The sequence below is a fragment of the Camelus dromedarius genome, chromosome 13 (assembly GCF_036321535.1).
Source record: "Camelus dromedarius isolate mCamDro1 chromosome 13, mCamDro1.pat, whole genome shotgun sequence".
Taxonomy (NCBI): Eukaryota; Metazoa; Chordata; class Mammalia; order Artiodactyla; family Camelidae; genus Camelus; species Camelus dromedarius.
In genome coordinates, this window is record NC_087448.1 from 29,230,866 (window position 1) to 29,245,747 (window position 14,882).

Here is a 14,882-nt window from a genome sequence, read left to right on the forward strand (position 1 = left end):
TTTGGCTTGTCAAGAGCAATAGAAGAATTTAAATCATTTAAAGTATAGCTCTTCTTTGATATCAACTATCCAACATTATTCTAATAAAAGAATGCCTAACATACTTTTAATGAATTTCCTTTTATATGAGATAAAATATTTAGCAAGAGAATTTGAGATGCCCATTAGAGTATCTCATTCATAAATGTCCAGGATGCTCATCTTGCTGGACCTGATGATTCAAGGAAGGGCTTATGTGCTGGATAGAATTATTCAGCAAGTGCATTTACCTTTGGAGAATAGAGACTCGAAGCCCTGCATACAAAGCTTTTTCTAGAATCCTTTATTAAAATTGGACTCTCTAAGAAAACAGATCTCTCCTTTTCCTCCTCTAACAAATCTCTGTAAAGGGTGATGCTCATCCTTTTTTTTTTTTTTTCTCTTTCTTTCTTTTTTACCCTAGGAAGCATGCAGATGACAGAAAGGAACTTTCAGCTGATTGCTAGTTAGTGACTTCGAAGGAACTTTTAACAGCTGTTCAAGGCCAAAACAGATTACTCTGTTTTATGCAAAACCTATCAGCATTTTTGCTATTGCACATTTCTTTATTTCCTTGGAGTTAATTGCTAAATATCATCCACTCCTGCTGTTCTAGTCTGAATTTTCTCAAGATGTTTCATAACTTTCTCCTTAGAGATTTCAATCTCTATCAAATATTCTAAATTTTTCTTCAACGGTACCTTTGAAGCAGGAGCATTCCAAATGTCCTTTATGGTAGAGATAAGGAGAAACATCAGTTTCCCTTTGTTATCTTTATTCTGGATTAGAAATGCCCAGGGTCTTTCTATATATTTGAAAAACAGGTTGAAATGTAAACATTCCATCCATACTCTTGCTGTCTTTTTGTTTCCCAAATTCTCTTTCTTTAGAGTAGCTGCATTTTTCTGATTCTTGTAGTAAATGGTCAAATTGTTTCTACTTTATTTTTCTACTTAAATCTGGGGGAAAAATGATGTAGCAGCAAGCTCATAGAGTCTAAAATAGCTTCCTTTTCAAAAGCTGCTACAGGATGTCATCCTCATGCACTTTAACGGGAGTCTCTTGAGCTCTTTCAAAAATGTCTGAGTTGGAGACATTTGTTTATATTCCTTACCTAAAGGGTACCTTCCTCTCTTCACAATGTAACTAGGTCCTTTAGTCAAAATGTCACACACCAGCCTGTCAACAAATCATGAAATAGGTAAGTTTTCTCTGAAGGTCACGCATACAATTGCTCATCAAAGAATTATACCAAAGGTCTTGTAGCTTTACCACTTCTGCTCATTTTGCTTTCTTTTTTTCCCCTCCTTTTTTCTTACCATCATCCTGCCTGTTTTTTTCCAGCCCCCTCCTTGCAGTACCCTAGAATTCTTATTTTTTTGAATCATAAAATATGCTCATCTAATTAATCTCTTGTGCATTCACTACTTCAGATCACTGGATTAAAAAAAAGTCCCAAGGTGCCTGCGTGTCTCGGTTTTCCCCTTGGTTCCACCGGGTAGAGTGGGGATTGCGGGGAAAGGAGGGGTAGAGAAGAGGAAAGATGTGGGGAACGCTTAGAAAAGAAAACTAAAAACAAAATCAGCAAATGCTAGGACCTTAAAGATGGACATGATGGAACATGTCCATGATGGAACTGGACATTTTCACAGGCAATCTAGGTGGGAAACTTCAGCCACAGTTTCATCTAATTATTCAGGTCAAGGTATAGGTTGCAAAGGGGCCTATTAAGATATAAATTTTTATAAGCTCTTTTAATGCTATTAACTTCACTATAAATACCTGAATGTAGATTTCTCTACAATTAAGACTTCCATCACGGGCATAGAAAGCAAACTATAGTTACCAAAGGGGAAGGGAGGGGGAGGGATAAATTAGGAGTTTGGGACTGACAGATACACATCACTATATATAAAGTAGATAAACAACAAAGACCTACTGTATAACACAGGGAACTATAGTCAGTTTCTTGTAATAACATATAATGGAAAAGAATCCGAAAAAATATATATATAAGTGTATGTATATGTATAATTGAATCTCGCTTTGCTGTACACCTGAAACTAACATTGTAAATCAACTACACTTCAATAAAAAAAATTAAAAAAAGAAAAGATTTCCATAGAGGCATCCATATTAAAGGCCTTTTAGTTGTGCTACTCAATCAACCTGCCAAGGTGTCTCAGATCCAACAACTGAACAAATACATTGCTACCCTGATGCACTGCTTCCCTGATGTCCTTTTTCCTGACAGCCAACAGTTAAAAATCTTACCAGTTATCATGGAGAAGTAAGATGCTACTTGTCTGCAGTGGCATGAATTCATCAGACAATAAAATATTTGGATTGGTTCTAAAGTGAGAGCTTTGAGTAGTTGAGTACAGAGTGCAGAATGAAGATTTTAGGGCATTTCGGGGTTAGAAAATAGATGTAGTACAAGGAAATCTTGCCAAAAATTCAATGAGGTTACTGTCAGAAGTGGGGATTAATTTTGTCTACTTTACAGTTTTTCTAGTCTTGAAGAAATCACACCCAACTCAAAGTTCAGAGCATATATTGTGTATAAAAAAATTTGACAACTGAAGGAACTTTCCAGAAAATGATAATGCTATTCCATGAATTCCATGTGTTTTTCACTAGCTTTAAATAAACTCTTAAGTCTTTAAGGGAGTCTGAAAAAAATTAGACTGGATCTCAACGTTTAAAAAAATGAATGGATTTGTTTCTTATAGACTGTCACTATTCTACATAGTGGTTTTTTGTTTGTTTGTTTTGTTGTTTTTTGTTTGTTTTTCTGAAAGCAATACTTAGCCTTTTGTTGAGATGTAGAGTCATTCCAGAATGATGTTTTCTAAATGCAGCTATTTACCTGGATTTCCACCAGCTCTCTCATATAAGTTATAGTTTTCTGCTTTTCAAATGAAAAGGGCAGTATACAATCCATCATTATTTTTAATACTTGCATATTATTCCATTATATAGAGGCACTGTAATTTATTTAACCCATTTTCTATGGTTAGACATTTAAGTATTTACAGATTTTTCAACATTATAACTATTCCTTGATAAATGTTCTTATTCAAACATATGAAAATGTCTCCAATTACTTCTTTAGGAAATATATTTAGATATAGAATTTCTTGGTGAAAAAAAATGCATACCTTAAGCTTTGGATGCATTCAATTTGCTGCCAGTCATAAATTCACTAGCAGTGTATGTGCCTGCCCATTTCCTCATATCTTTATAAATACTGGGTATTAAAATAAAACAAACCCTTATCCACTTGATAATTGGCATATAATTTGCATTTCTTTGATTATTACCAAGGTTAAATCTATTTTACTTGTTTACATTGTGGGTCTGCAAACAATAAGTCTACAGGTCACATCTGAACCATGGACTGTTTTTGCCACAGATCTTTGAGAATGACTTTTTTACATTTTGTTGAGAATGATTTTTTTACATTTTAAAAGGTTTTAAAGAAACAAACAATGAAGAAGACTATATCAAAGAAATTATACATCTTTAAATCCTAAAATATTATTACTTAGCCCTTTATAGAAAATATTTAAATCTCTGTCTCAGAAGGAAATAATAATAATTAAAATATCCAACATTATTAATCTCTAACTAGAATACACAGTGTTAAGGATTTTACATGCACTGTTTTATTTAACCTCCACAGCAATCCTACAAGAGAAATATCTCTTTATGTCTTTTTTTACATTTTATTTTACTTTATTTTTTGTATATATATATATATATATATACAAAAATATATATACACATATATATTTATTGAAGTATAGTCAGTTTACAGTGTTGTATCAATATCTGGTGAACAGTAAAATGCTTCAGTCATACATGAACATACATATATTTGTTTCCATATTTTTTTCACTGTAAGTTACTACAAGATGTTGAATATAGTTCCCTGTGCTATACAGTATGAACTTTTTATTTATTTATTTTATATATATTAGTTAGAATCCACAAATCTTGAACTCCCAATTTATCCCTTCCCACCCACTTCCTTCCCTGGTAATGATAAGTTTATTTTCTATGTCTGTGAGTCTGTTTGTGTTTTGTAAATAAGTTCATTTGTCTTTTTTTTAGATTCCACATATAAGTGATACCATACAGTATTTTTCTTTCTCTTTCTGGCTTACTTCACTTAGAATGACAATCTGCAAGTCCATCCATGTGGCTGCAAATGGCATTATCTTATTTTTTATGGCTGAGTAGTATTCCATTGTATAAATATACCACAACTTTTTTATCCAGTCATCTATCAATGGACATTTAGATTGTTATCCTAGGGCAGTCTATCCAAGTAATAGAAATAAAAGCAAAAATAAATGAATGGGACCTAATTAAACTTACAAGCTTTTGCACAGCAAAGGAAATCATAAGTAAAACAAAAAGACAACCTATGGAATGGGAGAAAATGCTTGCAAAAGATGAGACTGGTGAGGGCTTAGTTTCCAGAATATATAAACAGCTCATACAGCTTAATAAGAAAACAAAGAACCTAATCCAAAAATAGGCAGAAGACTTAAACTAGCAATTCTCCAATAAAGGCATACAAATGGTCAATAGGCACATGAAAAAATGCTCAGTATCATTAGTTACGAGAAATGCAAATCAAAACCACAATGAGGTATCACCTTGCACCAGTCAAAATGGTTGTCATTCGAAAGTCCATGAACAATAAATGCCTGAGAGGATCTGGAGAAAATGGAAACCTCCTACACTATTGGTGGGAATGTAGTTTTGTGTAGCCATTATGGAAAACAGTATGGAGATTCCTCAAAAGACTAAAAATAGACTTACCATATGACCCAGCAATACCATTCCTGGGCATATATCCAGAAGAAACCTTAATTTAAAAAGATACATGCACCCCAATGTTCATAGCATTATTTACAATAGCCAAGACATGGAAACTACCTAAATGTCCATCTTTATGACTATTTTAAAGATAAATGAATAAGTTCAGGGAAGTTAAGCATCTTATCCAATGTCTCACAGTAAGAGGTGGATCTGGGATTCTAACTCAGCTGTCTCCAAAGTCTGTGCATTTAACTATTATGCTAAATTGCACATGCTGTTGTTACATTTATACATTAATTTTGAGAAACCTGAATCTCACTAATATTGGGGCTTCATATCAGATGCCTGAAATTTCAATTTATTTGCATCTTCTTTTATTTCCTCAGTAAATTTTATAGTTTTTTTCCCACAAAGATATAAGATACAATGTGTCTTAAATAATTTCCCCTAGGCATTTTATGTTTTGGTTATAGTGTGAATGGAATCGTTTTCCATTTTCACTTTTTTAAAGGTTATTATCTAGGAAAGAAATTGAGTTATGAATGTTAATTCTGTAACATACAGAATGTCAATTCTGTAACATACAGAATGTCAATTCTGTAACTAGAAATATGAAAGATATTTCAACTTCCCTAATAGTTGTAGGCTAATTTCATCTGTTCTTTTTATGTTGCTTAGGTAGAGAGTCATAATGACAGGTTTAATATCTCATCTCTAATAGTCATCATTTTGCCCCCTATTTAATGATTCCACCATTTGTACCTCCAGAATGATGTTAGCAGGCATCCATGCATTTTTCAAAGAGGGAGAAATTTTCCTATCATTCAGCAAGATACTGGACATTGGTTTGTGATAATTTTTCAAATCATGCTAAGAAACTGTTGTCCTATTCTTATTTTACTAAGACTTTTATTCTGAATTGTTGTCAAATTTTATTAAATCCCTATGTGTATCTAATTGGGATGATCACATTATTTTTATCCATTGACATCTTAATAGATGAATTCCATTTCTAGATTTTCTAACATCAAACCATCTTTGCATTCTGGAGATAATCCTTACTTGATTAAGATATGCTAAACTTTAAAAATATTCCTGGATTCAATCTGTTAACTTTTAAAAAGTTGTTTTATATTGGTATTCCTAAATGAGTTGGCTCCACAGTTTTCTTTCCCTGAGAATTTCTTCATTGGGTAATCCATTGAAAAATGGATTGTGATATTTTCTATGTTTTAAAATATATTTTTAATCACAGATAGAAATGATTTGTCCCTTGAATGGATAATTAGTAGAAACTTTTTGTTAAAAATTTAAAGGTCCAATGCTATTTTGAAGAATAGGTTTTTGATAATTATTTTAATTTCTTACTTTCCATGGATCATTTTGAGCCAGTTTGGTAATTTAATTTTATCAAAATTTTCATATCTTAATGAAGAATTGCCTAAAGTTTTGTTTATAATTTAAAAAATATTTTTATAAGTGAATGTATCTCCAATGTTATGCTTAATGTTTCACATATATTATTACTATTAGCCTTAAGGCCTTAGCAGAGATTTGTCTAATTAATTTATCTTTTCAAAGAACCAAGTCTTGGTTTTGTTTAAAACTCTATTGCTTTTCTACTTTCAAATTAATTAGTTTTATTTTTATGAAGTCACATGTCCTTTGTTTTGCTTTTGTTTTCTAGTTTGCTGATTCTATTGCTTGGTTCATTTATTTTCATTATTTCTTATATAATAATAGAAGCATTTGAGATTATGAATTTCCCTCTGATGAGTACTTTGTTAGTCATATTCATGTTTTTGTTTGTAGTATTATCATTGTAATTAATTCTAATTATTTTTAATTTTGTTTTTTCTCTGAGAATTCTTTAGAAGATATTTCTTAATTATCATAAACTTCTCATTGTATCCTCACATAGTGGAAGGAGGGTGAGAGTTCCCTCTGGAGCCACTTTTGTAAGAGTGCTAATCCCATTCTCAAGGGTTCCACCTTCATGACCTAATTGTCTCCCAAAAGTACTACCTTCTATCATCATCACTTTGGATATTAAAATTTCAAAGTAAGAATTTTGGGGAGACACATTGAGACCGCAGCAATTACATACCAACCTTCCCAGATAATAGGTTGCTAATATTATCTAATATCCTGTTGTCACATTTCCCCAGTTATCTTAAAAAAAGTCTTTTTACAGTTGGTTTGCTTAAATCAGGATCATCAATTTGCACACACAGGATCAGGTTAATACATCTCTCTGTTTTTTCTTTAATCTTTAAGTGTCACTCTGCCCTTTCTTATATCATTTATTTGCTAAGAAAGCCTTGTTATTTACCCTGTAGGGTAACTCACACTTCTCATTTGGCTGGTTGCTTCCTTGTAGTGTTGTCTGGCCTGTTTCTCTATTCCCCTTATTTAATGACAGAAACTTTTGAAGCATATTTTATCCCTGTTTTACACATCATAAAACTGTGGTTCAGAGAATTAAGTGACTTATATGTGGCAGAGCTGCCATTTACTCATCCAACTAATATCAAGTTCAGACTCTTTCTAAGCTACAGTGCTCCACATATAGAGATTTGGAAAGGGCCATGAGGATGTGGAGAGGAAGAAGAGTGAGATTAGAAAAGCCTATTTTACTTTTCATCACACAATTTTTTTCAGGGTACAATATGAAGTAAGGAGAAAGTAGAATAACTCAGGTGTTGGCTGCTAGTTTGTATTGGTTATCATACACTTACAGATATTCAGATTGCAGAAGCTCTTTACATTCCCCAGAAATAATTCCCTTACCCTAAAAGAATTAATATGCAACACAAAGTTCACTGAAGATTTTGTTTTGGAGATGAACCAAGGTTTAACATCCCCATGCCATGCTAGAGATGCCATAACAAAGGACCACAATCTGGGCATCTTCAACAACAGAAATGTATCATCTCACGGTCCTGGAGGCTAGAAATCCAAGATCAAGGTGTCGGCAGTGTGGGTTCCTTCTGCAGGCTGGGAGGGAGGAAGATGGCCACCTTCATGTACACATGGTGTTCTCCCTGTGTGCATCTCTGCCCAAATTTCTCCTTTTCATAAGGACAACAGTAATACTAGATTAAAGCCCATGCTAATGTCTTCGTTTTAACTTGATATTTCCTGTAAGTTTCCTATCTCCAAATAAGGTCACCTTTTGATGTACTGGGGTTTAGGACCTTGACATATGAATTTTTTTGCGAGGGAGACACAATTTAACCCATAACAGCATATAGCACAGCACATGGCTTCACAAAGCTTGTGTATTTCCCCCAGGGTTTTCTAGCCTTGCCACTCCCCTCCCCATGAAACACCAAGCTGTATTACAAATAAATGTACTTCTCTTCTTGTTTTCTGGCTTCCAGATACCAGGGACCTGGTCCAAGAGGACTTTCAAAACATCCAACCTAATAAGGATCCTCTTAGGGAAGATCTTCATATTAGCTCTTAGCGGAGCAAGAAAAATCTACCTGTGCCAGACTTTTAAAATTCAGATGTATAAAAACATAGATTGAGGATAAGCTCAAGAAATACCCAAAATCTGAAAGTATTCTGTGAGTTGGAAAGAATCCCTCTCACTTGTTATGAACTGTTGTTTAATCAATAAACTTCAGTGAACTATGGTTTAATCAGTATTAGGTTTCTTTAGATTTTGTTTTACTTCTTAAATGTAGTTCTTAGCAATGTTACTCATGTTCAGCTGGATTTATTTATTAAGGGCTTGAGTTCTGATTTTTATAAAACTGATGTGATGAGTGGAGGAATTTACTCTTCTATTTCAACAAAGCATGATTATACTTTAAGCCAGTCAGTATAAAACTTAGGCTGTGATACCTACCTCTCCTAAGAGTATCTCATGTTCTCTGGACTTTGAAGGTAATAAAGGAAAAAAACAAAAACAAAAAACGTTTGGAGTGTTGAATCAAAAATTTCAAAATAAAGATGATAAACCACACCCTAATGAAGGAATAGAGAGTCACAAATGATCTAATACAATATAAAATTTCAAAATATTTTGGAGTATGTTATACAACTTTTACATTGGGAATACTTGCCTTCCTAACTTGGATTTACTTAAACTCCTAGTCCCTGAGTCCTTGCTGGAGGATACCGAGGAAAGGGGATTGGTTCAGAATTGGGTCAGTTGTTAGGTAAATATAAGGCAAGAATTAAAAAGATTGCTACAAATAACCCACAAATTGGATAATCTACAAAAATAATTTAGAGCGGTCTGAAGTTAGAATTAGTGAAATCTAGTGACCTATAGGAAAATCCCACCTGATTTGTCTGGGGAAAAAAATCTCCCATCAACCCCAGCAATCCAACCATTTTTGATCTGTTATTTTCTCTCAGGAAACCTCGCAAACATCAATGAAGTCCCAGTTAAAACATCACTCTAGGAATAAAGCTGCTCCATTATCTTGAGCTCTGCCACTATCTTGGATGTCAATACTCAGACCAGAAACCTTTTTCTAAGGTTGATGGATGCTCTGTGTCTCAGTGTGCATGTGCCTATAGTTAAAAGTTTGCTTTTAAAAAGGAGCCATTAACCATGCCTATTTCAAAGTGTTTTTCTTTTTTTACCTATACAATCAAGCTAATGTTTAACTATTTCACAACATACACTTCCATGAAAAGTAGCTAAGTTAAATCAGAACTCTCCTTAGCACATAACTTTAATTTTGAGTAATGTAGAAAGCACCTTTAGACTGTTCAGAAAAGTAAACTACTATAGGCGATAATTTTTCCCCAGGTCTGATTACTTGGGGACAGCAATCTGGGGTATAGAAAACTGTGACCAGGGTCTAGAGATGACCAGTTGCTAAAGGTTGTCTATTTGGCTGAATGATATGAAATTGCCAATATTATAGCTATACCATTTTATAGCTACAAGGACAGTGAATTCACATGGCTCATAATTTTTATAATTTCAAGAATTTTATTGTTTATTTTGACTGCAATGGGGAAAGTATTATTAGAAGGCAAATAGAACAAAAAAGATTAATTTAAAAATTAATAAATTTTTTTGGATTAAAAATAGATATTAACTTCTTCTTTGACATTGGCTTATAATTTTAAGAAGCATGCCTTGAAGACAGAGGGCGAAATTTTGAGTAGCTTAAGTGTAATGTTTAGAACTCTGGGATGGCAGGGGTTTGTTTTATTTGTAATTAATAGATAATAACAGATAATTTGGGACCTTTATTACTGTTATGAAGAAGATTTAACAGGATGATATGGTGGGGACTGTTGGGGACCACTGTGGCTCAGGTGGTCTGGGAAGGTCTCTTTGGGGAGATAACAGTGCATTTGAGACCTTAGCCACAAGCATGAGGCAATGATGTGAGGATATGGAGGAACCAAGGGTCTGAGACCTCTGGGATAGGAATGAAGTTGGACTCTTCAAGGCAGAGAAGAAAAGACCAATGTTGGAGGAGCCTCCAAGGAAACAGCTGTAGCCTGGCTGACTGACACTGCAGCCTTTGGCCTGGAACTCAATGTTGCTACACTGCAGATTCCTCACCTGGAAGTGAGAATAATTCATAACCATCACAACAGCTCTTTTGGGCAATGACTACACATACAGGGTACATGCCAGACACAAAGAAAATCTTCCAGAAATGCCAGCTTTCATTTTAGGGGTGTTATTTTTGGGCAATAAATTTTTAGGAACACCTTTAGTGCCATATGCTAAGCCATCAAAACAAAACAAAAAAATGAATGGTGCAATTTTGGCCTTAATAATGTTTATAATTTTCTTAGGGGTCTAAAATCAGTTTCCAGACTTTATAGTATCAACAGAACATGATACAAGGGCAGAGAAGGCAGGGAGAAGTGGAGACAAGTGGAGATAACCTTGAAGAGAAAGAAGAAAGTCTTATGCAAAACAGGTAGTTAAACTTGGCCTGGAAAACTGAATATTTTTTCTTCATAGAGCGTCCTGGGAAGGTACTGCAGAACAGGAGCATCAGGGCGAGACAAAGAATGGCATGTTCAGGGCACCAAGGGAGCAGGAGCTAGGTTGTTCAGATTAGTAGAAGCTTGTTTCAGTGGCTGGGAACAACTGGCTGGATGTACAGCTAAGGAAATTGATGGCGAAGGGAAGTAGGAAGCTGAAGCCTTGAAAGGGAGGAAGAGGACTCCGAACCTGAAGCAGCTGGAATGAGTAGTTCCCTAACAACATACTGGAAAGTCATAGGTAGAGTGATCAGATGGGAGGAGACATTGGGGTAAATGATATACTGCTTGATGAGATAAAAAAGGGTTCCACAGGATAAGAGACATGGGCCTACAAATGGAAAATGTAGATATGAAAGATAACTTGAAGTGTTAAGCACCACTGCATGGCAGAATTTTAATTTTGACACACAGCTACCATGAATGGAAAGTTACTGTTTCAAGAACTAGACTAACTGCTCTACATTTTTCATCTCTGTTCATCTAATGACTTAGGGACAATTATTCTGGTTTTACAGATGAGGGACATAGATTAGGGAGATTAGTGGATTTTTAGTTTATTTATAATAGTGGGGTTCCTTCCCCATCGATGGTGTTTACCTACCTCGAGCTCTTAGAATAGACCAAAATGCTTCTTCAATCCTCAAAATCTTAGAAGATTCAGATGGATTTGGGGAGATAAGATGCAGAGATCATAGCCACAACCTTAGGAGTGCTGGACCATTTCCTGATACTCTGCTTCCTTTTGTGATTTGTCAGTTCTTCCCTCTCGAGCTCCTCTCTTCTGATTGGTGGCCACGAGGAGAGAATGGCACTGAGAGGCAGTGTCAACCCATGTGGCTTGTTGAGCCTTTTCTTAATTCCTTCTGTTGTCAGGTTTAAATTATTTTATATTGGTAAATATTTTGATAAAAATATATTAGTAAAAATATTAATAAAAATATGTATTATATAATTGTTATTGGTTAAGTTCCTTCTTTTATCTTAATCTTTTTCTATATAAATGTGACAATTATTCTATAAGTTTTAAAGATTCTTTTGATGGCAAGATATAACACCATGACATTTGGCTTGATGTAAGACATAACTTTTTGTTGCTTACAGCTCCAAATGAGAGAAGGCTGGGTAGGGACACAAAGGGAGCTGTATCTGGGGGCAGGGTCAGAGAAAGCAGGGGCTGTAGGAGGCAGCTTAAATGTTCCCTGTTTCTGGTCCCCTGTGGATTGGCTAACTTGAATAATTTTGTAGGCTCCAGAGTATAGGAGCTCTGTCTAGTTGTTGGGCACCTGGTGATTAAAGCAATTAGTGGTCATGGAATGTGAGAGTCCCACACTAGAAATGCTTGTGGTGTGGACTCGTATCAGCTCCTCAAAAGGGAAGCTGACCATCCTCCAGCCACAGCCTCAGAACTGGTCAGGGCAACATCAAAAACAAAAACACAACTATATTACAATGGCCACACTACACAGTGCAGTCATCATGAGCATTGGAACCCTTTTCATCCCCAGGCCAAGGTGAGGACCTTCCTACCCTTCAGCTGATTCTCTTTGGGGTAGAATTTCTTTCAGCCACAGTCTAATCTGGATGCACTGCTGTGGTCATCGGTAATTCTGGGGTTCATGTTCTCACTGGTTTGCCTCTTCTGGTTTGGTCCACTCAAAGCAGAGCTTCTGATGTTTCCAGGATAGATATTAATTAGTTATGTGACAAATTATGGGATATCACTGACAGTTGAGCACTATACTAGGCACAATGAAAAAAAAAAAAAAAACAAAGATGTCTTTTAGGAAGTTGTAGACTTAGGCAGCTGGAAATAGTGATTGGTCAAATTACTCACAGGGCAACAAGACGGACTGCTGTGAAGCTCACAGCCTAGGAATAGTCCTCAGAATATATTCTAAACTGTATTTTCCCCCTTACCCTCTCTCTCTTCTCTGCTTTGTATGCCTGTCCCCATCTACTTGTCTCTTTACTTTTATCATTTAACTCCTATCTTTGCTTCCTCCCAACCATTTCTACCCATGACTCCATTAATAAGTTTATTTCTTAGTATTGGATTTTAGGAAGTGAGTTTTCTGTCCCTAGGTATTCATTTTAAATGCAGGCAAGTTGCCCTATGTTATATATGAAAGTTGTTATGAGAATTAATCCTAAGAGTTCTCATCACAAGGAAAACTTCTTTCTATTTTTGAAATTTTGTATTTATATGAGATGATCATGTTCACTAAACTTACTGTGATAATCATTTCATGATGTATGTAAGTCAAATAATTATGCTGCATACCTTAAACTTATGCAGTGCTCAATGTCAATTATATCTCAATAAAACTGGAAGGAAAAAAAATGCAGGCAAGTGGAACCCCTTATATTTCTTTCAAAACAAACCTTGAATTAAGTTCCTTGATAGACTTTTTTCTGTCTGTTGAATTTTGATTAAAAAAATGCTTTCTTATCTCTGACTAACATTGGTTGAGGTTTAATTTCTAGATATTTTATCTTTTCTTTTCAATTAGCTATGTCTAATAAACTCAATTATAGATACATAGAAATTCATAGAAATCCCAGGAGCTTTAAACTAAATTTTTAATTTTTCTGGGCATTCAGCCCAGCTTGATTTAACTTTTTAGAAATTCTCATTGTGTCCTAGATCCTGTTTAAAAATAGGTAATTTATAATTACTAATTAGCCAGAATAAGAAGATAAGCAAGATGATTAAGCTATGAAAGCTTTAGTTTTTTTCACACAAAGATTGAGATCACAGCAATAGATACATGAAATGTAAACACTTTTCTATATAGTAAAAGCTTGTTTCCTCTTCAATAGTCCAGATCTTCATTATTACAAGTGAATTAACCCTGTCAGAAAATTCAATCATCTCATTAGCCTACTAAATTTTATCTCCTTTTATTTTCTGCTGATCTCTTTTCTTGAGCTGTGAATTAGTTCTAACAGACTTACATCTAATTCACATTGTTTAGTTCTTATATCAGAATATTCGCATAAAGTCAGACATGTTTTTGAAGGAGAAAATGGATATTCCACAAATGTCTTTATTGAAGATGTAGAAAGTGTCTCTTCAAAGCTAAAAGGATGTATTTCTCTAAAACCCCTTCAAGCCTTGCTTAGTTTTAGACTTCTAACTTATACAATTTTTATAGTGATTTTAGAAGGAGTATATACAATGAGATGCTGGTAAAAGTTAAAAAAAAAAAACAAACCTTAAAACTCTGATTTTTTAAGTATGCTTATTTTAGTGATATAAGTGCTCCAACTTTGCTTGATTTCATGCTACAACATGAAATCACTAAATGTAGAATTTGAAAGAGAGGCAAGCTAGCACATCATTACAAACTATTTCCACCCTAACAGACAGAAGAGAGAAATAACATCAAGAGAACTGAGAAGAGTCAGATCTAGTGAAATTATTAGAAAGTGATGAGTTTTGATTATTTATTACCTTTGTTTTAAATATAATTTACTTAATTGTGGAATGTATGTAATTTAATTTTTCATAAGGCTATGCTTAACAATGGTTCTCAAAATCCCTGAAAAATTAACCGTCAAAACTGTGAGCTGATAGGAGTCAGCTTCAGCACACCATTGAATCGGTATTAACATATTTAAATGATTCCAGATAACAGAAATGACAGATTTGTAAATTTGAGTTTCCAATTCTGCTTAAATGCTCAGAGAGCTCATTCTTAGTGACTTGGACAAAGAAAGAGAAGAATTAGGTTAAGGAAACAAAGAAAAAACAAAATTTTAAATAAAGAACAATGGGAGACATCTGGGAAGGTAAAGACACATCTGGAACCTGGGACTTGTGAATGAGATGGGAAGATTGTAAGAGAATCTCCAGCTATTTTCTTTAAGTTCAGATCATCTCTAGGTTGTGGACTTATCATTAATAAACTCTGAGAAATGATGGAGTGTATTTCTTAGCTGATGTTGTGCTAACAGAAGATCCCAACATCTGAGCGATTTACAGCTTCCAAAGGTCAGTTTCTAACTCATACAACTTGTCCGTGGTGGGCTGCCTGTAGCTCTGCTCTATG